Raw genomic sequence first — 26,538 nt, forward strand, 5'->3', positions numbered from 1 at the left:
TTACATTTATTAGTAAATGTCAACTTACAATCTGCTTTTCTGTGTCTATAAGGAGGGAATAGTGCAGATTTTTTTAATGATAAACTGATGTAAGACACATCAGTTTACTTGCCCAAAACAATACAAAAGTCACAATGGATTTGACCACAGTCTGTCACTGACAGGGAGATCAAAGGACACTGAAAATACATACTGACCACCTTCCACGATTATTGGCTTGAAGAAGAGTTAGAGGAAAGTTTAAGTAATTTAGTTAACATTTCAATTTTAGCATAATGTACTGAGTATTTTTTCCATCAAAAAAATTAATGAAAACCATGGCACTTTGTAAAGTGAAGAGCTTCATCAAGGATTTCCAAAATATATTTGTGCTTCATATCAACTGTCTATTGTTGTATTCATGTAACAGTGTCTGTTGGCTTACTTAGGAAATAAAAATCCTACTAAACACATGTCCCACTTTTGTGAGATGGCCTCAGAGTATTAGCACACATGATTAATGAACATTCTCAAGGAAAATATTGGTTTGGTACAACTCAATAGAGTGGAAACTAAAACCAAGGAGGAAGATGAAAACTTCAATATGGATAGCCACAAATACATGTTCCTTGTACCCAGGTATTGCTCAGACTTTTCATGAGTTTATAAAAAGAGAGTTACTATCATATTTAGATTAATATGAAACTTTTATACTACAAAGTGACACTCTGAAATAGCTTCACGTTTTGATAATTAAATATTTTCTTTATAAAAATGTTCCTGAGATATCTGGGATGCAATTATGTAGTTATTATTTCAGTAGCATTCACTGTCTCAAGATTCCTTCATGTTCTTTGAACATATGTCTAAATAAGATTATGGAGTCATTAAAGGAGAAGAGGTAAAAAATTTGAAGGCAAAGAAATCCTTAAACCCAAATTCATGCAAACACAAACCTACGCTATGGCTCAGACAAGGATTTCAATTATATGGTATTTATTCTAGCCTTCAATCTATTCCAAATAATTGATCTGTAGGAGATATTTTACAGATACAGCAGAATCTTTTACAAAGCAGATGTTTACCGACAGGCCTGTTACCTTCCCTATATTAATTTATATTACCTATACTTTAACTTTTTTAATGTTTTACAAGGTCATAATTTGATTTGCTGTGTATCTGAATCCATAGTTCTGTAACTGCATATCAAACCATGAATTTGCCTGGAAGGACCATGTTTTCAACTGTCTGGCTCTCCTGAAGTCATCTCAAAAGCAAAATGAAACATAGTGATAAATCCATAATGACTTTGGCAGGGACTGCCTAGGTAGCTGGGATAATAATAAATATGAAAACACTACCTCATTTTGCTTTTATAATTTTCATTTGCATATGACAAAAATAATTGAGATAATAAACTTGAAAGCACTTAGTCCAGCACATCAGGTGATTAACAAATGTTTAGGAGAATAATTTAAAAATTCAGTTGTGTTTTTATCTTATTTGTTGAAACAGTATGAGATAAAAAGCATAATTAAATGCCAATTCATTATACTTAATTTTACTTTTATCCATAATCTATCTCACTTCAAGAAAGTTTTGAGAAGCTAATTTTCTGGGATTTTTTAATTTATAAAATTCATCATAGATTTACAAATGCATCACCAAGTATTTGTATATTTACTCACTAAGATACAATGAATGGAGCAAAGGACTATAACATTTAATCCCAGTTGTTACTATTATATAACAGGTTAGTTTACAGGAGAAGACAATAAAGAACAAAAGATAAGTAAAATTTTAAGTTACACTATCATCTATATTGTTTTAATCAAATGAACAATTATATTTAATTTGGTACAACTGAGAAAGCCTTTAGTAGTATATACAGCATAGCATTAATTATTACTGGTTTTAATCTGGCTTTGTAATTTTATTAATGTAGAGACTAAAACTAATAAAACCCAAAAGATGTAATGCCCATACTGCTTCCTCATTATTTGCTTCACAGATTTCTTTTTACTCCAACCCAAAGCCATCGATTAGCTTTCCTCTGTAAGAAAAGATACTTTGCAAGATTACAGGGAAAGAATGCACTGATCCAAGTGTGCATGGTTGAAAAATACATTTATGATGGACAAAAAGGTGTTGATGAGTACCCAGGCATCTCAGAAGCAGCGCAGAGTTTCTTGAAGCTTTGCAAGAATGATAGACTTGTCTACAACACTGTGAAAGATTTAGAACTCTTAATTACTCCTCGGAAATGTTATGGTCATTCACTGATTTTTTTTTTCAAGAATAAATAGGGAAGTACATGTTAGCAGCATCAAAGGTAAGAACCCTTGGAAAAAATCATAATACAAGGAATCAATTGATAAAGGTTTAGAGAATCAAGATGTCTAGAATATTTCAAGGTCAGGAGGCAGTTTGACTATCAGGTTTACCTAAAGCTATTTAGAAGGGCTAAGATAGAATGCTACTTTTGTACATTAATTTGAGGACCTGCACCACTCTCACTCCACTCCTCAACTCTCTCGCCCAACACACACACTAGTTCCTTCTTGTGGATTAGAATCCCACCATAAACCCCATGTCAAAGACTAAATCACAGACCAGGTGGTGGTTGAGATAAAAAAACTCTAGAGTCAGACAAAGGGGCCTGGAATTCCTATTCTTCTATTTGGCCTTGGGCAAAATCAACTTCGCAAGGCCTCTGACTCCTTACCTGTAAAACCAAGATCCCAACAATAACTGAATTGTTGTAAGGGCTAAAGGAGGTAACATCAGTAAATAGATTAGCCAGTATTCAAGAAATGTTAGCTGTTATTAACGACAAACTAACAAAAGGTCTCACATAGTTACTTGAGGGATCAGATAGAATCAAGTTGGCTTATACTGGAAGATGAAGGCGCCACACTTTTTGGCAGGTTACCTGGGTATTTTGCATACCCCTATGGGGCAGTTCGGGCTGTTAACTGGCCCTTTGGAGCCCTGGTCACTTGGGATCCCTTGGTTCCTTCTGCCAGCACTCAGCTCCCGTTTCCTCTTAGGTGGGCCAAGGCTTGCCTTCCATCCGTCTTGTGTTAAGAGAGTTCCTGGAAATACCTGCTTTGGCTTTGCCAGTTTTCTTAACTGGACCACCTGCCCTCATTCCTGTCCCACCCCAGTTCTTCTTGGCCTGTGAGCAAAACTCTCCAGTTGTACCCTAGAGGATGGCATTACCTAGATTTCCCCAGAACAAACCAATTTAGGTCCTCCCTGACCCCCCTAGAATGCCCAGAAGCTTTTATCCAGTTTGTGCCAGAAGCTCTGACAATCCCTCCTTTGTTTTATAGGACTATATTTATCAAAATAATATTTAACAAAATAATTACTCATTCCTTAGAAAGTTTCCAAACAAAAGAGGAAATTTGTCAAAATGCTTACAGTAGTAGTATCTGGGTGGAAGATTCGTGGACTCTACTTCTCTCTGCTTCTTTAAACTGTTTTCAACTCTTTACAATTTCTACGATGAAAATATAACAAATAGAAAGGCAGAAAAATAATGTTTTAAAAAAACTACACATTAGCTTGGAAGGTCTGGGCAGTAGAGAAAAAATAATGAGAAAGCACTTATTTCAGGACTTTGAAGTACAAGAAATGGACATTGAGCATAGATGCGGTATAGACCACTTGAAAGGGAAAGAAACAGTCTGAAAGGGAAAGTGGTGTTTGGGGGTGAGGAAGGCGCAGTAGGCAAATCTCAGCTGTTTCATGGGTTCACCAGAGTTGATTAAGCCAGCTTTTTCAGGTACATTAAAATCACTACTCAATTTATTGGTAAAAAAGTATCAAACTTGTTGGTTAACTAAAATACCGATTTAATTTTTTAAAGGGCAAACAAAGCTGTAGAGGAATAGGATGACGTTTTGTCATTCAGAATTCCAGAGATACAGCTGAAAATAGAGAAAAGAGATTTAATGAGACAGCACTAACAGCCGGGCAATCCAAATGCGGCCAGTTCCAGATTTAAGCATCAGTGAGTTGGTATAGACGGTTCTTAAGCATTATGGCCAGGAGGGCAGGCTCCAGATTTCAGTGTTCAGCCTGAATCTAAGCTTACTCGGGTATAAGCTGTAAGACAATGGGAAAATTGTTTAACTTCACTAAATCTTAGCGACATCATCTTTAAAATGGGAATAATAATATTACCTAGTTTTAGAACTATTAAAAGAAGTCAGTATAATAACACATGGTAAGGACTTAGCACTCTATATATTTGGCATGATGATGATGATGATGATGATGATGTAGAATTTACATGAAATAAATAAGCCCGTAGTCATAAAGAGTGGGAGAGATTTGTATCTACCACGGGCTCCAGTTTTCCAATTAGCCAAAGGAATGAAACAATCAGCATGTATACTCTAGAAGGGAACAACATTGTTTATAGACAGCTTTCTCAATAAGCCCCTTCCTTTTAGGAGTTTAAGACTGGTTACACAAGAGTACCCCTAATTTGGTTAATGTCTAAAGCTGTTACTACCAAATAATTAAACCCTCTTAAATTTAACATTAAAAAAAGAGGATTTGTCTAGTCAAAAAGTTTAAACCCAAGTATCACCAATTCTATTTTTCAATTTTCAGGATTTATTTAATATTACTTAATATTCAAAAAACTTTTTGTAAACACTACTGACAAAGATGTCATATTAGCTAACCAACAAACATCTCAGGGGAATGAAAGCAAATATTCTTCAACTTCTGATTCATTATTGTCAAGGCTGATATGCATAAATGTGCAAACATATTTAAATATTTTATAACTTATTTGATGGAAATGTTATAGGCTCATAAAAGGAGCAACTACATTTTCTTTCCTACAGTGCAATACCACTAAATAGCACCAGACATTCCTTTTTAAATTAAACGCTTTTAAAAGTCATGTTATTAAGTGAAAAGGAAAAAACCGGAAAGAACAGTGAATGTTTTGGGACAAAAAAACAGCTCAAAACATGAGGAAACATAGGTACAATATGAACTTTAAAGCAAAAAAAGAGACAATTGTCTTTTCTTCCTTATCAATTTCTCTTTCATTTTAACTATGAAAAAGAAATTTTTTGGAACTTCCCATTTACCATGTCACCTAATTCACTCAACAAAATTTTAGCCATTATCTGGATTTGATCAGAAATTAAACAGTAGCAAAGATACTAGATGGCTTTGGACAGTTATAAATTATGAAAACATTTCATAGCATCAGTGAAACTGGTTGATTCATTCAATCAGTAACTAAAAGTATCATCCTGTACCTAGAGGATCTAAAGACAGATAAAACCAACTGAACACAACACCAGTGAATACTGGGAGGCTACTAGGATACAAAACACTACGGAGGCAAAGCACATACTTTGCAATCATGCATATAGATTAAAATCTAATTCTATTTCCTACAATCTTTGTGACCTGGAGCAAGTTAATCAACTTTTCTAAGCCTCAGATTCTTCAACTAAAAGAGGGTGAATTCCCAGCTTATTGGATAGTTATAAAGAGAAATGACAACATATATAGGGAGCCTTGTCCTATAATCATGTAACTGAACAGTGAACATTCATTGTAATCCTAATAATCTGTCTTTCCTCTTCTAACTAACAAAATAAATAAAGCCTAGTGTGGCAGAGGCTACAGTTGTCCTTATTTATCCATTCTCTCCTTCTTCCTTGATAAAAGAAGCTACAAGTGTTGGCTGGGCATATGTTTCTTCCAAATAAAAAACACATTTCATCTCTTTAAGAAAGTATGACCAAGTAAGTTCTACAATAAAATGTGAGAGCAAGTGGTATGTCCAACTAGTAGAAAACCAAAGCGAGAGCTCAGCCTTTACAGAGGCGGGCATGGCCACCTATAGCATCACACGAGGCATCTGAGAAGGGTCTGGAAGAGATGGTTCCTTAATCGAGTGTGCAACCTCACTGTTGTGAAGAAAACTGCTACTGAGATTGGTAGTAATTGGGAAATGTGGAAAGAAAGCAAAGACAGGCCAAGTCCATGTGTGAGGGGGGTGACCAAAGACTGATAGACATTAGTGGCTGGATGAAACAGTGAGTAGATATTTTTCATTCAACAAATATTGATTGAGCACCTACTATATGCCCCAAAGCCAGGCTAGCTGTTAGGGACATAACAGTGAACAAAATAAAAATGCCCCTGGTCTCATGAACCTCACATTTGAGTTAGGGGAAACAAGTGCAACTAACTGTAAATTATATCAGATATATCTATAATATATCACTACTATGGAGAAAAATATAACTGGGTAGGGTGTATTGAGGTGAAGTGTTCCTATTTTATCTAGGATGAACTGGGATGTGTGCCTATAAGATATCAGACATAAGAGCTGCTGCAAGAAATTGAGATGATTCCAGCCTGTAACTCTAGTAATTACTTATCCCCAAGATGCCAGGATTAGTATAGAGAACTCCTGATAGTGAGAGTGTAGAAATCATTAAAGCTCTCCTGCACAGACATCTAGATGTTTACCATATTCTTATCTTCACCTGTCTTCCTGGTTTAAGTAGCTCTATGAGAGGAGAGACATTATTTGTTAGTTTGGTGGTCAGCTTTACAAATTCTGAACTGTGTCCCATGTATAGATCTATGACGGAGACTCTATGGCTTTATATCTTAGGTCTGAAATGAAACATTTCTAATACACAATGATGATCTGTAGTTGTCAGAAAACAAGTATGCTGTTTGATTTAGTTATAGTTCTTTTTACAGCAGCACTTTCTTCTTTTTCTTTCAAGATGGTGGAAAATAATCAGGATTTAGGTCAACCAATACATCTGCAAGGATCTGTCACAGTTCAGTTAGGAAGTAAATTCTGAACTCTAAGTTCACTTCCTGGTTATTTTTAAAGTATAGAATGGAGACAGAATGGAGACAGAAGGACAGAGGATTTGTTCCCAGAGAGAGTTCTTGCCTTTTTAAACTTATAAATGCTTACATCCTTAATTGCAAATGCTTACATATATTACCCAAATAAATCTAGAGTGCTCCACACACACGCACAAAGAAATGAAATCAAACAAACCAAAAAAACAAAACTTGAGAAACACCCCCCAGCCTCCCGTTCCAGTACCTCCTTCTTTGTGCTTACAGTGGATACAGATTTATTTGCATACTCTTTGAATTGGATTTCCCTGGACTTTCAGAATTCTAAAAACTCAGAACTTAATAAAATATTCCATTTGTTTTTGCAATTATTACTATTACTTAATCTCTTAGGTTTCAATATTCTCGTGAGGTCATTTCCTAGACTCCTAGCTTCCTCTTTTAAACCACATCTGTACCAAGCTGACTGCTACGCTCAAAAGCATAGGACTTTAAAAAGTTATTGGGCTTTCCCAATCCACTGCTGGTTCAAAATAATTTCTGAGGTATTAGATTGTTTTTTAAAAGCCTTTGATATGTTTAATTATATAGACTTTATTTCCCCTGTGTTGCTCAGAAAGTTTTGAAAATATCAATTATGACATGAGACTAAATAAGAAGTCTGACTAAATAAGAAGCACAAAAATTCTTCTACAAAAAAAAAAAAACCAACAGAATGTAATGGGGGAAAATAAATGCAGAAATAGAATTGGCTGTAAACCAGGAACCACAAGAAAAGAAATATTACAGGAAATGAAACTAATCAGTGACTCTCATCAAGTTTTTTTTTACCCCAGACTTTCTTGGGGGGTAGGGGAACTTGTACAGTAATGTAGAATAAAAGATTTATGACAAAGCTACTGAAGTAGTATTGAAGTTTACTGAATTCCATGTGAATATATGCTTTTTGAAAGGACAACAGAGTTTTTTAATCATCTTAGGATTCTTGTAGTATCCTACCAAAGCTTTAGTTAGAAGAGTTGGAGCATTTGCAGAGTAAGGTTGATATAATTATGCCATGATACCCTTTTCGAGAGGTATAGTTATTTTTGTCCCTAACTGACGGCCACTCCAAGGGGCAGTTCATTCAGGAATGAGCCTGATTTGGCAGAATCCTCTCCAACTTAGAGACAGTCATTGGCAACAGATTATCCTTCCATGAATGGTCTTTGGCACATTGGTAAATTTTAAAACATGCAATTGCTCCTTTAGGAGTATTTCCTCATTGTGACTATCACTGGGTTATTTTGGTATAATAGAGATTAATTGCTTTTTAGCGGTTTTATGTTGTTTAGAAATGGATGGCATTTCTAAAAGTGGACATGGAAAATTGATGTCTGTCTTTTTAAAAATAGATTTAGAAACAATTGTCATCTATGCTAGGGGTTTTCTGAAAAACAGTGTCATCAAACTTGCCATATATTTGGTGATTCTAAGGTTAAAAAAATCGGTAGCTAATTCACTTAACAAATGTCATTCACAAAGAGTTTGACAGCTTCTGGAAATGTCTGCAGAGATCAGACATACAGGGCTTTAGACCATGGAAAATAATCTTTATATAATTTCTAATATTATATTTGAATCTCACTCACAATATCAAGAAAAAATGAAGTTCTGAAACTCACACCTTGTCCTATGACACCCAGGACTGACATTATCACACTATATAAAAGCTGGACTATATCCCCACTTAATTTATATGTAAGAAAGCCCAAGTCCCAAGACTTAAAATTCCTTGTTGAACCAGAGGTGGATAAGAATTGTGGTTGATGGTACAAATGCCAGAGTGTCCTGTGAGTTCCAGGCGATGTATGTCACGATTGGTGACATACTGACACGTATCTCACTATTGGTGGGAATGTGAAGAAGCAAGGGAAAATACAGCTGGTGGGACCTACGGACTGTGGTTAACAGCAATACTGTAATATTCTTGCATCAATGCCACAGATGTACTGCTAATAGGTGGGGGTATGGAAAAAGTATGCCAAATGTACATTACGGATCTGGTTGGTGGCAATAGTCTGCTGATATTATCTCGTGATCTGTAACAAATATTCTATCATGGTGTATTGGTGAAGGCTCCATGGGAATTCCACACATGTGCATGATTGTTTTGTAAATTTACAACCTCTGTAATAAAAATATATTAAAAAATAATAGGGTGGTATAGCAGTTTGATATTGTTTATGAATTTCAAAAATAGATATTGGATTATGTTTGTAAACTGGTCTGCTCCTCTGGAAATACTAGATTATAGGGGATTCAGAAGTTTCATTTTACTTGATTAAATAATGAGTAAGGCTTTGATTGGGCCTGTAGGACACTGAGTCCCTAGGCAGGGACTCACAGAAAAAACTGCACTGCCGAAAAGGGAGGTTGGAGTTTTTTAATCCTGGAGTCCCGATCACACAGAGAAGCAGATACATGAGGAAGGAGAGAAGTCTCCATTATATATGGCAGAGGCCCAAGGAAAAGAAACAAGCTGTTGGCCTGACAGTTTACAGCTGGCCTTGTAGAGAGAGCAGAGCAGCTGAGCCTAGACAGAAATGAGCCCTGGGAAGAGAGGAAGCCAGGAAGCCTGAACCCTTACAGATAGGCTTCTTGCTCCAACACGAAGCAACAGACTTTGGTGAGGGAAGTAACTTATGTTTTATGGCCTGGTAACTGTAAGCTTCTACCTAATAAATACACTTTATAAAAGCCAACAGATTTCTGGCATTTTGCATAAGCACCTCTTTGGCTGACTAATACAGGTGGTTTAGGGGAAAATACACCAAATGTAGGATATGGACTATAGTTACTAGTAATATTTTGATGATGTTCTTAAATAGTTTGTAACAAATGTTTCACACCAATGCAAGGTGTTGGTGGAGGGGTGATGTATGGGACCCCTATATGATGCTATGCATGCTTATTTTGTAAGTTCATGACTTTTACTGTATACTTATTATGTATATTCATGTATGAATGATATATTTCAATAAAAAACATATTAAATTTTAAAATCCCTTGTTCAAGATCATACAGTTGGTTAGCAGCACAAGCAGGAACTGGACTCAAGTCTTTGGATCCCAAGAGACATTGATAACCACTAATTATCATGGGGGGGGTGGGGGAACTCCAGTCAATAACAGAATAACCCAACAGATGACATGAACTGAGAAAAAAATCACTATGGAGCTTTCTTATACCCTTGTTTTCACCCACAGAAGCTTTTTCCCATATAAGTTAGAGAAAGTCTTGGGACTATTTTTAACCATCATTTTACAATGTCAGGTAAAAGACGGACTGAAAGAAGACAGTTGCTGAAAAGAAGTATTTTGTGGAATTTTTTTTACTCACTCTCCTTCAATTTCACAAACACAATAATAAAATTTTTTAATGTATGCCTTATGCAAGACTCTAAATGCTTTAGCTATATTATTAATACCTCTCACATTTTAATCTCAATTTTGAGGCTATTAACACAACAATTGTCATATAGCTAGTAAGCCTAGGAACCAGCATTTGAGCCCAGGTCTATATGATTCCACGGACTATTCTTGAATTATATTGAATTATACTGAATTATATTGCTTAACTCTTGTATGTTCTCACCCTGACCCTGTCTACCTCCTTACCACTCTAACAAATTATACATTTCTTTCTTTAAAAAATAGATTAAGGAAACCACCTTTGCCTATGGAAAAATTTATATTTCTAAAATTGGACAGAAATAAATATTAAACTTAATTAAAAATAAGGATAAATTAGAAAACTAGATTTTTCAAAATGAAAGTCTTTATGTATCACTGAGCGTACAAAATGCCTTCTCATGGTTTCCATGCCAACCTTTCTAGAATACTAAAATAAGCTGTGAAACAACATTTACTCACCCCCACAAAATGTAGGCTTTTGATACATTTAATTGTTTTACCATCATTTTTTTTAAAATCCCAAACAAATTTTGAATATTTAACAAATGGGAGAAGTGAAACTGGTACAAAACATTGGTGAAGCAAGCAATATAACTTTTGTTTTCTAAACAAATAAAAACCAGATTTGAGGAGACCTTTCATTTCCGTTAACTTTCTTTTCAAGTACATCCATAGTTAGTCATAACTTTTCAAAATAGAGTTTTATAAAAGTTGCACCTAAAATATAAACAACACTAAGCACTTAACGCTGAATCTGTAGAAGACAAATCTGGAAATCTAGGGCAGTTTGATCTTGGATTCAGACCACCTGGCAAAGAAAAATTAAAAAACCAAATGTAGCTGAACAAGTCTGCTGATTCCCCTCATGTACTTTTTTAGGTACTCCTTTTTATTTACCACTCTCCTTAAGGGTAAACACTGAGTTTGACTGACTGCAGAAGAGCCTCTAATGGGGAAGAAGCAGCTCCTGCAGGTCAAGAGGAGCTGGCTAAGGGGAACCTGGCTTTCAGGTTCAGCCTCCAACAGGGGAGAAGAGCCCTAGCAGAAAGTAGCCCAGGCAGGGTGATTATAAAGGGAGTGCTGAAGACAGCAACCAAGAAGTGCGGAGGAGATTTACTGGCAATAAAAACAAGAGCAATGCCACAAGAGCAGTGAGAGTGACAGTGGCATTAGGCAATGTTTAATGAGCAATAAAATCGCTGTCAGGCACTGTGGTAGGTTCCAAAGAGATGGAACCTAAAAGGCATACGTGGTCCTTGCTTTCTAGGAACTTAGAACTAACTAATAAAAAAGAAGATTGTTAGTTGAGAAAAGAGAATTAGGTGAGATTCAGGGTATTATGGGAGCACATGGTTGGGATCACTAACCCAGTATAGAAAGGGATCTCCTGAACAATTTATGTCTAAGCATTCATAGCAACAGAAAAAAAGAAAAAGAATGAATGGAGAGGTGATGTCAAAGGATAAGGCTGAAAAATTATTTACTAGTACTAACTAAATGTGAATACAAATATCAGAATTCAAATTGTGCCTCACCAGGCTTTACATGAGCAGGTAATACGTCATAGTTAAACACTTATTTAGATAAGTACAAATAAACAGGAAAAGACAAATTATAAATTCATTAGAGTCTTGATTACACTTATTTCATCACTCATAATTGTGGGCTGCACTGAACTGATTTATTTGGTTTCTTTGGTTTATTGGTCTGTTTTCCTCTGTAAGTTGTAAAGTCTTTGAACTGAAAACTTTTATTTACAAGGGGATTGCATTAGTTAATCCTTTTTCCAAATTATGAAGATTGAAAATTTTACTAACAGTAAATACACAAAATAAACTTCCACATAGAATTATAAGGAAGACCTTACTGACTCTGCTAATTATGATCTCCTGGATTGGCGCATAAGGCTATGCCTTTTCATTGGGAAAGAGCTTCAGCTGCAAGACTTTTACACAATTGAGTTTGTTTTTAGGGTTAAATAAGATAAATAAATCTGGCAGGATTTTTTTTAAAGTAATGCTGCCATAATTTGTTAAGCTGCCTTTGTTTATTATTTTGTTTTTTGAAGTTGAAACAAAGTTTTTTTTTAAAGTATTTGTTACAAACATTTTTTGAAAGAAGCAGCAATATTTTCCTCAATCCGAGGCTTAGGATTCATCAGCCCGCTTCAATGGTATGATCTACGGACATTTGTCCTAATCTGCAAGACTTCCTCCAGATCTCTTTTCTCTCTGTGCCTCTCTGTTACTCTAATTTTCAGAGATCAGAAAGCTGTTCTGTGGCATTTGTATCATTTTTGCTCTGGCCATATTTATAATGCTCCTGACTTCTGTCTTGATTCAGAAGTGTCTGGAAAAGACTTTCTGATCTCGTCAGTACCTCAGTGTTTATATTACTCTCTTATTTTGACATCTCTCAAATCACAGCTGAGATCCAATTGGTGCAAAAAATTCAGCCTCATCATTGCTACAGAGGCACGGATCAGTTAACAATATAGCTTAAGAGACTTCCAGTTTGCCAAGGTTACGTGAACACCTGGATTGCAAAATAAAGCTATGCTGCATGTGGAGTAGCTCACCACAGCTTTTGCTACTTCTCTAAAAGCAAGTGAAAAAAAAATCTTCCTATTGGAAATTTATAATTATTGTAAAAACATTTTTCTGAATCCAAACATTAAATGTATGTCCTGCCAAAGGGCCATATATTGTTGTATGTGATTTATGATTTTACTTATATGAAGTCTTACAAAGCTGAACAGCTCAACCATATTGGAATATACTTAAGCAATCATTTTATTGGAAAGCAAAAAAGCAAAAATATTTGAAAAACAATAATTTCAGGGCTTAGCATGTGAAGATTCTTTTGCTTTGAAACATGTCATAGAATGGAACACGTGTCCTTTAAAGTATTGATCTCAAAACCCCAATTCTGACAGCACACAAATGTGTTATAACGTTATTTTTGATAGGCATAGGGTCTTGGATGACATAGTTCCAACACTGCAGTGTATCTTCACTGTTCTTTCTCTGAGAAGTTAAAAGGAAAAGGGAGAGCTGAAGCAACTTCTTTCTTTTTTTAGGGAAGATTAAAGAGTTTACAGGCAGCATAAAAACCTATAGACAGATGAAGGGGGACGAGAAAGGTTATAATATAATCAAACATCTTGTATCACTAAAAAATAAATTTTGCCCTTATCTAATAATGACCCAAACGGCTGCTGGGGGGGGGGGGGGTGGAGGGAGGAGTTGACAGGTGCTCCTGCAAACGTCTTTAAATACTATTAATTTATGCATTTTTTGTACAGAACATATGTCCAGGGTGCATGGCAATGTTTGGATATACTCATAGTGGCAACAATTAAAAACCACAGCAGGGGGGGTACTGGGTTCCTGGCCAGTGGTGCTCTGTCGTGGTCCCTAGGGGAGCAGCGACAGTCTCCCAGGTGCAGCGGCGGGGACCGGGAGGGAGTGAGGGTTCAACAGTGAGCCCATGATGCTAATGACTATGCTTGTGAGCTGATAAGCCTAAAATAAGAACAAGGCCTAGAGCAGCATTGTGCCTGGGAATTTCCTCCTGTCAGCCTTCATGTTACTCAAATGTGGCCAGTCTCGAAGCCAAACTCAGCATGTAAATGCAATGCCTTCCCCCCAGCGTGGGACATGACACCCGGGGATGAGCCTCCCTGGCACCGAGGGACCACTATCAACTACCAACTGATGATGCAACTGGAAAATGACCTCATACGGAAGGTTCAACGCGGATCAGCGGAATATCCCTGTCTACATAAAATAACATGACTTTAAAATGCTGTTTGACCTAATGTAAGGGGGAAATGGAAAGGAGAAATGAGTTTATATGGCTACGAGTCTCTAAAAAAGAGTCTGGAGGCTGTCAGAAGGATTGCCCTTATGCACAACTGAGCAGAGTCTGAGAGACAGATAAAGCAGATACAACCCCCAGATATCGGTTCCTTCGAGGGCTAAAGAGACCTATGGGAGTTATGGTCATGGCCGATGGGGTTAACTACCAGGTCAGATGGCCCCTCTTTGGAACTGGTGTTTATGTGTGACGAATCTGGACTCAGATGGGATCTCTCTTCATAAGACTTTCATGCTAATGTGCTGGAGGTGCAGTTAGTGTCGGGGTTTAAGATATATTTAGGGGATTTGAATCTCTGGACTGACAATGTGATAGCCAGGTCCTGAGCCTCAACAGACTCCAGCACCTACAATCTGACTTCTTGGACTCACCACACTCAGCTAAGATGGAGTTGAAGAAGGACAACCACCACACCATGGAGCCTAGAGTGATTACAACTGAAAGTGGGAGGATTGCATCCAGCATCCATGTGGAATCTGAGCCTCCTCTTGACATAGAGGTGCAATGGACACAACCAATCCAATGTCCACATAGAAAAGGTGGCATTGGATTGAGAAAAGTGGACATGGTGGCTGATGGGTATGGGGAAAGGCAGGAAGAGATGAGAGGTGGAGGCGTCTTTGGGACATGGAGCTGCCCTGGATGGTGCTTCAGGGGCAATCACCGGACATTGTAAATCCTCACAGGGCCCACTGGATGGAATGGGGGAGAGTGTGGGCCATGGTGTGGACCGTTGACCATGGGGTGCGGGGGTGCCCAGAGATGTACTTGCCAAATGCAATGGATGTGTCATGATGATGGGAGGGAGTGTTGCTGGGGGGGGGAGAGGTGGGGTGGGGGTGGTAGGGTTCAATGGGACCTCATATATATATATATTTTTAATGTAATATTATTACAAAGTCAATAAAAAATAAAATAAAATAAACCTAAATGAAAAAAAAATTTATGCATTTTTAAATTATTAAAAAATTAGGAGAAATCAGTTAGCAAAGTATATATTGTTTCTTTGGTGTATCACAAAAATGCATATATGTACTTTGAGGCAGTGACAGTTACAACTTAAATACATGAGCCCCATATTTAAGCACACATCTCGACACACTGCTGCTGCTCAAGAATATATTTGTGTAATGAATGAATAATGTACTAGGAAACATTTTACCCAGACTGGAATAAAAGCTTAGCCTGCCTCATTATTAAAATAGGAACTTACAAGAAAATCTAAATCTTACTTAGGAGAGAAGTTGGCACAAGTGAGGGATTTTCAAAGGAAGAAAGATGCTTTACAATATCTTTAATCTCACAGTCATTAGCAACATGGGTAGCTCAACCAAATGGTAGTGATAAGGTGGTGCTATACATCCAACTAAAATATTCTATTTTGCTTAAAGGGCAAAGGGGTAAGGTTAAAAAGAAATCTAATTATACACAATGATATTTAAACTGTGAGTCTTTTATACTTTGAAAAGTGTAAGTAATAGGGAGCAAGGTAAATAATACTTCTAAAAAATATCCTATGAAACCATAAACTCTTGATAGATAATCTTATGAAAGAGAAAATAATGTGCTCTATAAAAGAAAGACCCTCAGAAGACCTTAAATGGTCTGAAGAATTTTTTCTTAAACACATGCTCATATTATTAAAAGTTAGGTTTTTACCTCTTCTTTCCTCAAATTATTAAAGCAAAACAAAATAATATAAAATAATACTTCTGCTGGAAAACTTTAGTCCTTGTGACATTCTTTGCTCTTTAACAGAGAATTAAAATGTGTGTAGATAAAGGCTGCTGCTTCACCAATAGTCCTTAATGTTTCCTCCATGTCTCTTTAGAATGCTAATTATACTTACATGCACTCAAATATGCATTTCAAACTTCTCTACTAAACTTTAAAAGGAATATAAAGGAAAAATTAACCTGTATGAGAAAAAGAAGGTTCTTACTAGAACACATGGGTTTTAGATGTGGAACGTACACATATTAAGAAAAGAATCACTGGATGTCTTATAGCAAAACCAGTCTTTAGTAATCGCCTGGTCTATATCATCTGCACTGGGTGCAACCTGAGTGACTGCTCCCAGAAAGCTTGTAATTGCAGTAATTAGGGTCACATGACCTTCAGTTTGTTCCCGCTTTTTTTAAAAAAAGCAGATGGTCAAATATTAGCATTTGAATGAGCAGCCGAGGTCTTTTAGCTGAATTTAAGTTAAATGCACCATAAAGCTGTGAATGCCCAATCTCATACACACTTCAAGGGGGAGTTTAAGTTCTTTTTATATTATGCAGTCTGCTCTGCTTTTAGATTGTCCTTCTGCAGAGTCCAAATCTGAGCAGTACACCCTGATAATTTACCCAGCAATCAGGTTGCAAGGATTGTGAGGAAAGAGTGGTACTGATTTTACTTTAATCTTTAAAACTTTTTTTTTTTGCTTTAGAAACATACTAACAGTATATTCAGAGAACCAAAACCATCCATTGACTTCTTTTCTTAAGAACCGATTATTGTATTCATTTTAGAGCAATTCCAATTAATCTTTCTTCCTAGAGTGGAGTCCTTTTCAGATATTTTAACAGTGGATTTAAAAAGGTGAAATCCCACATTTTCTATCTGAAATTTTAATGAAGAGAAAGACTACTTAATTTTACCACTTCATTTACTTTTTAAAAAAAATTTTTTATCCGCCACCTCACCCCTTGTGGCTTTTTGCTTTCTGTCTGCTCTCTGTATCCATTCACTGTGCGTTCTCCTGTGTCTGTATTTATTTATTTATCGCCCCCCCCCCGCGGCTTGCTTGCTGTGTGCTCTCTGTGTCCATTTGCTGCGCGCTATTCTGTGTTTTTGCTTGTCTCCCTTTTTGTTGAGTCACCTTACTGAGTTGGCTCTCCACAGCGTTTGTGGGCCAGGCGGCACTAAGTGGCACCGGGGCTGGCAGCTCTCTGCAGAGTGCATGCAAGCCTGCCTTCACAAGGAGGCCCCGGGATGCGAACCCAGGGCCTCCCATATGGCAGGCGGGAGCCCAACTGATTGAGCCACAGCTGCTTCCCACTTCATTCACTTTTAATTTAAAACAAGCTTGGTAATATTAATATCCAAATAAATATAGCAAGGGTGCTAGTTGGAATGTTTAGTTCCCATGTGTTGAGATATTGGTGTTTGCTTTTGTTGTTATAAAACCCAAGACAATAAAAACATAACTTTATTAAAGGAAGCCTAGAACAGACATCCACATTAGGATTTTCCTATGTAACTATTCTCTTTGTGCACAAAGAGAACAAGTTCAATTTCATGATGAATTGGGTTTCTACTCACAGTTAAAAAAAGATACACTTAAGACTGATTTAACCAATATCTGTGGAAAGAAAAAAAGAGATGCAAGACAGAGACAAAAAGAGAAGGAAGAGGAAGAATCTATGTCCTGAGTAAGCCAGTTCTCACTCTCTGTTCAGGTTTTCTAATCCCTTCTCTGGACCTTTGCTTCCATCCATCCCTTTTAAGAAATGCCCTGCTATCTCTGCCTTTCACTCACTATCATGCCTATTTAAAACCTACTCACCTTTAAATCCTACTGCAATTCCACTTTATTTTAATGAGAATCATACTGACTTCTACCTCCTTGGGATCTCTCTAGAAAACTATGCCAGGACTTAGTATTTGATTGCATCATGATGTATTGGTTGCTATTTATGTGCACTTGTTTTTCCCATAAGCTCTTGGAGAGCAAAGAAGGAACCATTTTTAATATTTCTAAAGTTTCTGTAGAATCTAGGTCTCAAATGAACTACAAGCAGATTCTCAACATTCAATTTATTAATAATTGCTCTGTTTCGCTGTAACAGCTCCTTCTCATATAAGCTTACTTTATATATGCAAAGAGCTCACTATGAGAATACAGGTAGCAAACAGTGACTTTGAAATACTAGCATATATAAATTCTTTTTTCCCTGTAAAAATGTATGCTCATGAAACTAAGAGATTGAAGAAAACAATTGGATTTCCCAAAGTCTGGACCAGACAAAAATGGATTATCATCTGGGCTGTTTTGGTTGTTTTACTTTGTTTTTGCTCTTTCCTTGTTAAAAATTTCTGTTGGCAGTCAGGTAAAAATGATTCACACTGTGGCCAGGTTTTCTTCATATTAACTTTTCTTTTCCCTGGGCATAGCCCCTGTGTTCCCATCCCTCATATCCACCCCCACTCCTAAATGATTTACTTCCATTAGCCATGTTAGCTAATGACTTCTACACCAAAGTAAATGGTTCACTGCTTGCATAGCTGAAGATGGGGTACCATTTATGGCAGTGGCAAAATGATGAAATAAAGAGATAAGTATCAAAATCAGCATCTGTGCAGTCTTTAATGAGATAAATAAAATCTTTAAAAACATCTCAGAGCAAATCATCTTTTATAACTAGAGAAGAGACTATGTTTAATCCAAATAAAAAATAATTACATGAGAAAACTTTCTAAAAGCAAAACCAATCAAATCAAATTTCAAAAAAATATGTCTTCTACTGGCATGGTACCATCGTGGTGACAAACGCATTTCCCCCTAAGTTTTCTATACCTTCTTGATTGATGAAATAACAGACTTTGGCATCTTTTTAATATTTATGTAAATAGCTTCCTTATTTTCTAAATATAAGGTTAATACAAATTTTGCCACTACGTTTTACCCCTCTGCATCTGAGCAAAGGTCCTCTACTGTGATATTATAGACAGATGGTTTGTATCAGGTCTCTGAGTCTCTAAGAGATAATGGAAAGTCAAAGTGAAAATTGAAAGGGTTTACATCTAGATAGTTGCCTGTTGAGTTAAACATCCTGCTCACTGACTCATTTTCCCCCATATTGACAAACCACTTAACATTTTTTAAAAAATGAAAAGAACTTTAAAAAATAATAAAAATCACAATGAGGCCCTCAGTTCCTCTATGGACACACCAACATTTGTTGTTTAATTTATGTGCTTTTATGAGTCTGATACTCTTTATATCTGGCTAAGACCTCTTAGAGATGCCAGGATAGAGGTCTGGAAAATTTGGACTAGCTCATTCTTGAACCTTGGTCCTTGAATACCTGGAGAGTTACTTCAAGCAGGGCACTAAGACACAGCAACAGATTCGAGGTCAATGCTGAAAAAGTATTCCATTCTTAGAAAGAAACGTCTTCTGGCCAAAAACTATTAAGTCATTCTTTTATTTATCACTTCTGAAGATGAATATTTTATAACTTAAGCTATTACTGAATGGTATAAACTTGCATATTTTAAGTAATTACATCTGAGCAAATGTGTCTTTTTCCACTTGTTTTTATTCCATAAAAAGACTTATCTATATTTTTAAGCATTGTTATACTTCACAGAGAAATAGTTTGTCATATAAACTGTGTCTGGTTTAGGGATTCTGCTTTTCTATTCTGAAAATCACAATAATGTCTCTTATAGTTCCAAATATCTCTTTATATTCTGAAAATTAGTAAATGTACTAAGTGATCACTGGCTTTCTTTTTGAACTATATAGAATTTATTGGACAGGTATGTAACTTTTACTATTAGGTAAATGATTAGAGATGACTGAATGATAGATACTTATATACATAGATTTATAGAGATGTAGGTAGATATATAAATACAGATGCATGTATATAACATATTCAGGTGCTTTTTTTCAGCTCTTTGCTACTTATATTTGAAATGGTGAAAATAAAAGTAAACAAAGCAAAGATTCTGGAGCAACATAAGTTGATGGTTACAAAACACTGAATAATATGGACTGAAACCCAAACTCCATTGGATTTTTTTTTTTTTAAGGAGGTACCAGGGATTGAACCCAGGACCCCATACATTGGAAGCAAGTGCCCAACCACTGAGCTACATCTGCTCCCCAGTGAAGGTTGGTTTTTTCATTTATTTGTTTTGGGTTTTATTTAGGAAGTACCAGAGAATGAACCCAAGACCTTGTACATTGGAAGCAGGCACTCAACCACTTGAGCTACATCTGCAACATCCTTTGGATTTTTATGACAAATCACTTTCCAACTAATATCTTTTATATTACTGAATAACTAGAAGGGATTATTTTAGAGAAGCAGATAATTTTACTCTTTTAAACAGGAATGATCCAGCAAGTGTGCTCAAAAGTGGAAACTTCTTTTGTTCATTGATAAAGCTATTCAATACCCAACTCTGTGTCTATTTCTCTATCTAGCATATGCATGTTAAATTACTTTTTTCTGCTACACAACTAATGATTTTCTATTCTCAGAAGAGTAGAGAAAATAACTCTCATGGTGATTTATGGAAGCTGAGGAACAGGAAAGTAAGTCCCCTTTTAATATAAATATAAAGCTCTTACTTCGCAATAAGTAGGATGTAAAAGAAATGAAGGATTTCTAAATGAATTCTAATTTTAATTTTCTTACATAAGACAATGCACCTCTCATATCTTTAAATCCTCCAAGCTGCCCTAATGAAATGTAAGACTCAAATTTAAATCATGGTATCCTGTAATGATATAAATGATCTGTGAAAGATCAAGCTCTTCTTTGGAATGGCATTCTTTCTTTCAGAAGAATTCAGGAAAAGAATAAAAATTAGCTGGTTAGTAAATTAAATCCTCAGGACTGGTTTTATACACAAGGAGTTTAAATGAAAACAAACCCAAGGGGTTGTCTTTTGTAGCCATTTGATACTATAATCATTCAGTTAAGAAGAAAAGAACCAGCTAGAATACTTTTTTCTCATGTGGAAAAAGGATTCTATATTTTTCCTTTAAGATATTTCGTCCCCTGTGGCATCAACAAGCCTATTTTCTCAGTATGTCAAAACTCAGTGTCAAAGTAAAGGAGAATTCTGGAAATATGTATTCCTGAGGTTTCTCACTAGTATATTCCCCCACTTGAATCCTCTTCCCACCTCTCCCATTCTAAATCATGACATGAGCAAATTTCTTGATTGTAATGTTTGTAACAGGAAATTGTTACTTTTTATTAAAAAGAAGAAAATATGTATTTATGATACTTCAGATTTCAGAAAGTTACACCAAAGAAAGCAAATCTCCTAAGACTAACTGGTCTTTCCAGTTTGAAATGTGATTCTGGCAGCTTTGTACCTCTCCTTACAGTGGAAAACAGATAATTGGACAATCTAAAAACTGTTCCATAATTTAGAAGTGACCTGACATATCTATCCAATAATTAGAATTCTGAATATACTTTCTTTTACAAATAAATTATTATATTAAGCTAAATGTACAAATAAATTAGTGACAAAATAACCACTTTTCTCATGTTTTTATTCTTCCAAGTTTCTCAAATTAAACCTAATGATTATTGCTTCTTCAAATATCTTTTGGGCAACTTGTTTAATGTCCTCTTCTTAATTTTGCTCAATTTTTTCCATCATGAAGGGAGAGAAAAGAATGATGAACAATTTTTATGACATATATCTACCTATATCATTATATATTCAGCATATGGATATATAATTGTTCATTGCTGCTTTTTTGGTGCCTACTTCTTACCAGGCCCTATGGGAGTGGGAGGCACAAGGAGGAAGATCCTAGCTCTTCACTTTAAAGAGCTTGCTAGGAGTGATAATACATATCCAGAAATAATCATAATTTAAAGAAGCATGGGTAAATGCTACAAGAGATTGGTGAAGCAACATGACACAAGATACAGGAGAGTAAATAGAGCTTCTCTCCAAGGTGATACTAGAAAGTTGACTATGTAGCTGGTCAGAGATTTCACTTTTCATGGCTCTGGAAAACTCAAAGAAGGAAAGCATCAAAATGCTTCTGGAGAAGCATCAAAATAATCCATTCTCATAATGGAATTGTCCTACATGACGTTGCAATGCCAGATACAGATAATTACATATTTTGTCATAACTTACAAAAATTGCATGGGACAGAGTGTAAACTATAATGGAAATTATAATCCACGGTTACTAGCAATACTTCAATATGTGTTCATCAATTGTAACAAATGTACAACACTAATGAAGGATGTTGTTAATGTGAGAAAGTGTGGGAGGGGGAGGGAGTGGGGCATATGGGAATCTCCTATACTTTTTATGTAACATTTATGTAATCTAAAGTTTCTTTTAAATAAATAAATAAACAAAGAAACAAATAAAAAGGACCACTCTCTGTACTCCAGATCACATTAGAGCATTAGCACGCCCTACACTGACTTTTTTTTTCAAGTGGAGATCTGCCTAAATGAGCAATCTGCTGCTTATCTTGTTTAGTATCTTAAATAAAAGATGCAATACCATTCAGGAGAGCGTAGAGAAATTACTTTCTGGTCAGTTTAAGATACAGTATGAAGAGAAGCAACAGAATTAATACTCATATTAAAACTAGGAAAAGAAAAGTCCTTTGATAGAAGTTTTAAAAGTGGAGTGCAAGCCTCTATTTTTAAGATTCATGATGATACATTCTCTCACTTCATCCTTTTCTTTTCATTAGCCCTGTTTTTTTCTTTATTAGAGAAGCTGTAGGTTGACAGAAAAATCATGCTTTAAATAGAGTTCTCACATACTACCCTATTATTAATACCATGCATTAGTGAAGTATATTTGTTAACGATTGATGAAGGAACATTTTTATAATTGTACTAGTCATGACAGTCCATGAGTTACGTTAGGGTTCACCGTTTGTGTTGCACAGTCCTATGTTTCCCATCAATCCAAATAGAAACTCTGTATAAACTCCCCATTCCCCACCCCTACCCCGGGTACCCTGTATATAGTTTCTAACTCTGTGAGTTTGCTTATTCTACTTATTTCTCATTTAATCTTTAAATCAAGTATAAGTTATTTTTATTCCCATTGTACAGGTAAAACAAAAATCAGAGAACTTGATTAAGGGACCCTACAAGCAGCTCAGAAGTCTGGAGGCACAGAGGGCATCAGAATTCAAGGCAGGCGATAAGGCTGATATTGGAAGGGAGGGCCAGAATCTAGGGAAGAAAGAATCAAATGGTCCAGCCTGTGCTGGAACATAGGATCAAAATCAGAGTTTTGATGACTGGAAAACCATCTCTTAAAGGATTCTAAACACCAGGAAGACATAAACTGATCTACTTTTGAACACAGGTGCTTCAACCAATGCCATCCGGGAAACCTTTAATATTGTCAAAAAACAATTGTAAAGGCAGGTAATATACTATTGAGAGCCTGTGTTAAGCATCATTTTCCTTAGTAACCAGGTGTCAGTCACAAGGATATTATCACGCTTTGGAGAGGGGATAATGTGGGGTTAAAGGTCTGATCTTCATGTAATACATATTCTAAGTACTGAATGCATTAGGGGAATGTAGAAGAAAATGTGCCTATTTTTGGGGTGAAGAAGAAACATGGATAAGAGAGCAACCAACTGTATATAACAAATAATATTTTCTTTTTAACTTTTGGCTTGGCAAAATGAAAAAAAGAAGAACAGTAGTCAAAATTTTGAAAAGAAAAATACTCTAAATTCTATAAATATTCTACATTGTATTGTAGCATTAGGGAATTTTTAAATTTTTCAAGTCTAAATTCAATAATACTGTTTCGTAGAATCTAAGATATAACCCATGGTCAGATATATTTTACTTACCACCCAGAAAGAAAAATGCTGCAGTTTAACTATGGCAGTGCTTAATTTTATTTTAAAAGTTTAATGTGAAAATGTACATCTTGAATTGATGAATTATTATGACATTTGTGATACCCTTATATTTCCATGGCTATATCTTGCTCTTATCTAGCAAATTACTAGTCATATTGCCTAACTAACATTAAATATATAAACATGTCTTCCATGAGAGAAACACTGTTTTCTTGAAGAGAAATAAGTTAATACTGGTTGAGAAAAGGATGGTAAGTCTCATTTTATATCATATTCTGTATTGAGTCTCTGGCTGTTTCTGATGTATTAATATATATATATATATATATATATATTTTAAAACCTGCTGCATCTAGCTGCTTTACCAAAATGTGATTTAGATAACTGATCGCCATGTTTAGTTGAACAATCTTCTCATTCTCAATTGTGCATAAAAGAAAAAACAATACTGATTATGCTAAACTGCACATATTGAAGTGGGAAGAAGATCTGGAAATAACAAAGGTTTGAACATTTTCCATTTCTATGTGCACTTTATATATTAAAATGATACATGTATTTTAAAATACGTAAGTTATTCTAACTTTACATTTCAATCGAACACACTCAAATTCATGTTCACACTCCCACAAAAGAAGATCTCCATATGGAAGATAGTAGGGGACCAGATTAAAAAGTTTTTGTGCATTACCCTTACAATTATTCTTTATTTAACAAAATATTTCATTTATTTTTCCATGTTTCATTTTATTCTTTGTTTTTGAAAAGTGGCCAAAGCAGGATGGAGTTTCAAACTGCGGTGTTGACCATACCAACCATAAAACAAAAACATGAAAGAGAAAGAAGGCAAGATATAATTTACTTCTAGTTTAAATGAAAAGTAAAGTAACAATTCAAACTTAACACAGTGCATTGAAAATGTTTCTCATTCAAAGATTTATGCTTTATCAAAAGATCTTCCTACATGTATTTTCAGTTTAGCATGGATACTGAGAGGGAGTGAAAAAAAGTCAAAAGGGGAAACGGACCTTGGCCCAGTGGTTAGGGCGTCTGTCTACCACATGGGAGGTCCGCGGTTCAAGCCCCCGGCCTCCTTGACCCGTGTGGAGCTGGCCCGTGCGCAGTGCTGATGCGCGCAAGGAGTGCCCTGCCACGCAGGGGTGTCCCCGCGTAGGGGAGCCCCACGCGCAAGGAGTGCACCCATAAGGAGAGCCGCCCAGCGCGAAGGAGGGAGCAGCCGGCCGAGGAATGGCGCCGCCCACACTTCCCATGCCGCTGACAACAACAGAAGCGGACAAAGAAACAAGACAACAAGACGCAGCAAAAAGACACAGAAAACAGACAACCGGGGGAGGGGAGGGGAATTAAATAAATAAAAATAAATCTTTAAAAAAAAAAAGTCAAAAGTCCAAAAAGTCTTAAAGAAATTGCACATTCAAATGTCAGCAAGTTTACATAGAATAGACTGAGGAGTAACTTCAAAGACATCCCAGATTAAGAGTCTTAAGAAATTCAACCCCAAACTATACTAATATATCATAAAATAATACAGTTTACAGAGACTGTACACCATCACTTTTGTAATCATTTCACCTTTTTCCTTATTAAGTTGGACAAACTTATCCAGCAATAACTTTTTAATTCCACACAGATTCCAAGGATAGGAAAGAAAAGTTTTTACTGAAAAAGGAGAAAAAATAGCAGCCTTTCAACATTATGTGTATGTGTGTGCATTGGGGGTGGGGTGCAAGGTCAGAACTGCGGCCAGTAAAGGTACATATTTATCTTGTGCCTGCTATGTGTTAGGAACTGCAATTTGAATGGGTTTTGGAAGCGAAATTCCTGATTATTATAAACATAACTGGAAAGCAATGCTTTCCTTCATGTTAATTATTAATCAAAAGCCTATACAAAAGTTTAGCAACAGCTAGTATTTTGCTCTTTTATGAGCAACAAAAGCTCACATTTCATTCAGGGTTGAGTTTTTATTTTGTTTAAAAATCTGAAAACATGTTCTAGAGAAGAAAATAAAAGGGATAAATGGAATCCCAAACCTATTGATGTGCATGCCTTCCAATGACTGTTATTGCCCTAAATTCTGTTAAACTGGTTAGAGTATCCCATGTAAGTCAATTAATGAGAAAACAAAGCAAAAGAAACAACGTCTTGGAACACTACTAATTAATTGAAATTTGCCCTTGATTAGCCATTTTTCAACTCTGCCCTCCTTAGAAAACATATTCTACGTGGCTACCAAATTGTGGAATTCAAATTGTTTTCCTGCAAAGTCAGAGAGCTAACCATTCTTGAAAATGTTAGCCAGTCTTACAAAAAAGTCATTCTCTTTGATATGTGTTTGTTAAATGAATGGATTAAAATTGCATCTTTTCATTGAATAAAAAAAATTAGCTAGTGGAACAGATGAAATAAATGAAACACTCAATTATCAAATAAATTATATTAACTATACAAACAAACACTGCCCAGGAAACCCTATTTGCAAGTACATCACATCTGAAATATATCCATACTTCTCTACGTTTCAATTTATCTACAATGCTCTGCTATCTAAGGGCTCAAGATGCCTTATTTTAAGTTACTTCACAGTCAATTTAAACAAACTACCAACCTTGGTTCAAGCCAGCAGTCACAAGTTATCTTGGATCAGCTCAACAAAATCTAAAAAGAAAAACAACAGCACAAAAATGCCCATTAAATAAAATCAGTTGAGTGATGTAG

The 26,538-nt window shown here is 35.8% G+C and overlaps 1 protein-coding gene across 18 annotated transcripts in view; it reads right to left on the bottom strand.

Annotated features, from left to right (window-relative positions):
* The window catches only part of MAP2 (microtubule associated protein 2), a 308,607-nt gene that overhangs the window by 214,031 nt on the left and 68,038 nt on the right, over positions 1-26,538 (bottom strand). For all 18 annotated transcript variants that reach the window (XM_058300230.2, XM_058300255.1, XM_058300244.1 and 15 more), the window contains exon 2: positions 26,429-26,478. The gene's annotated coding sequence lies outside the window, so the exon portion shown is untranslated. The remainder of the gene's footprint in view (positions 1-26,428; positions 26,479-26,538) is intronic.

Source organism: Dasypus novemcinctus, chromosome 7 (genome assembly GCF_030445035.2).
Source record: "Dasypus novemcinctus isolate mDasNov1 chromosome 7, mDasNov1.1.hap2, whole genome shotgun sequence".
Classification (NCBI taxonomy): Eukaryota; Metazoa; Chordata; class Mammalia; order Cingulata; family Dasypodidae; genus Dasypus; species Dasypus novemcinctus.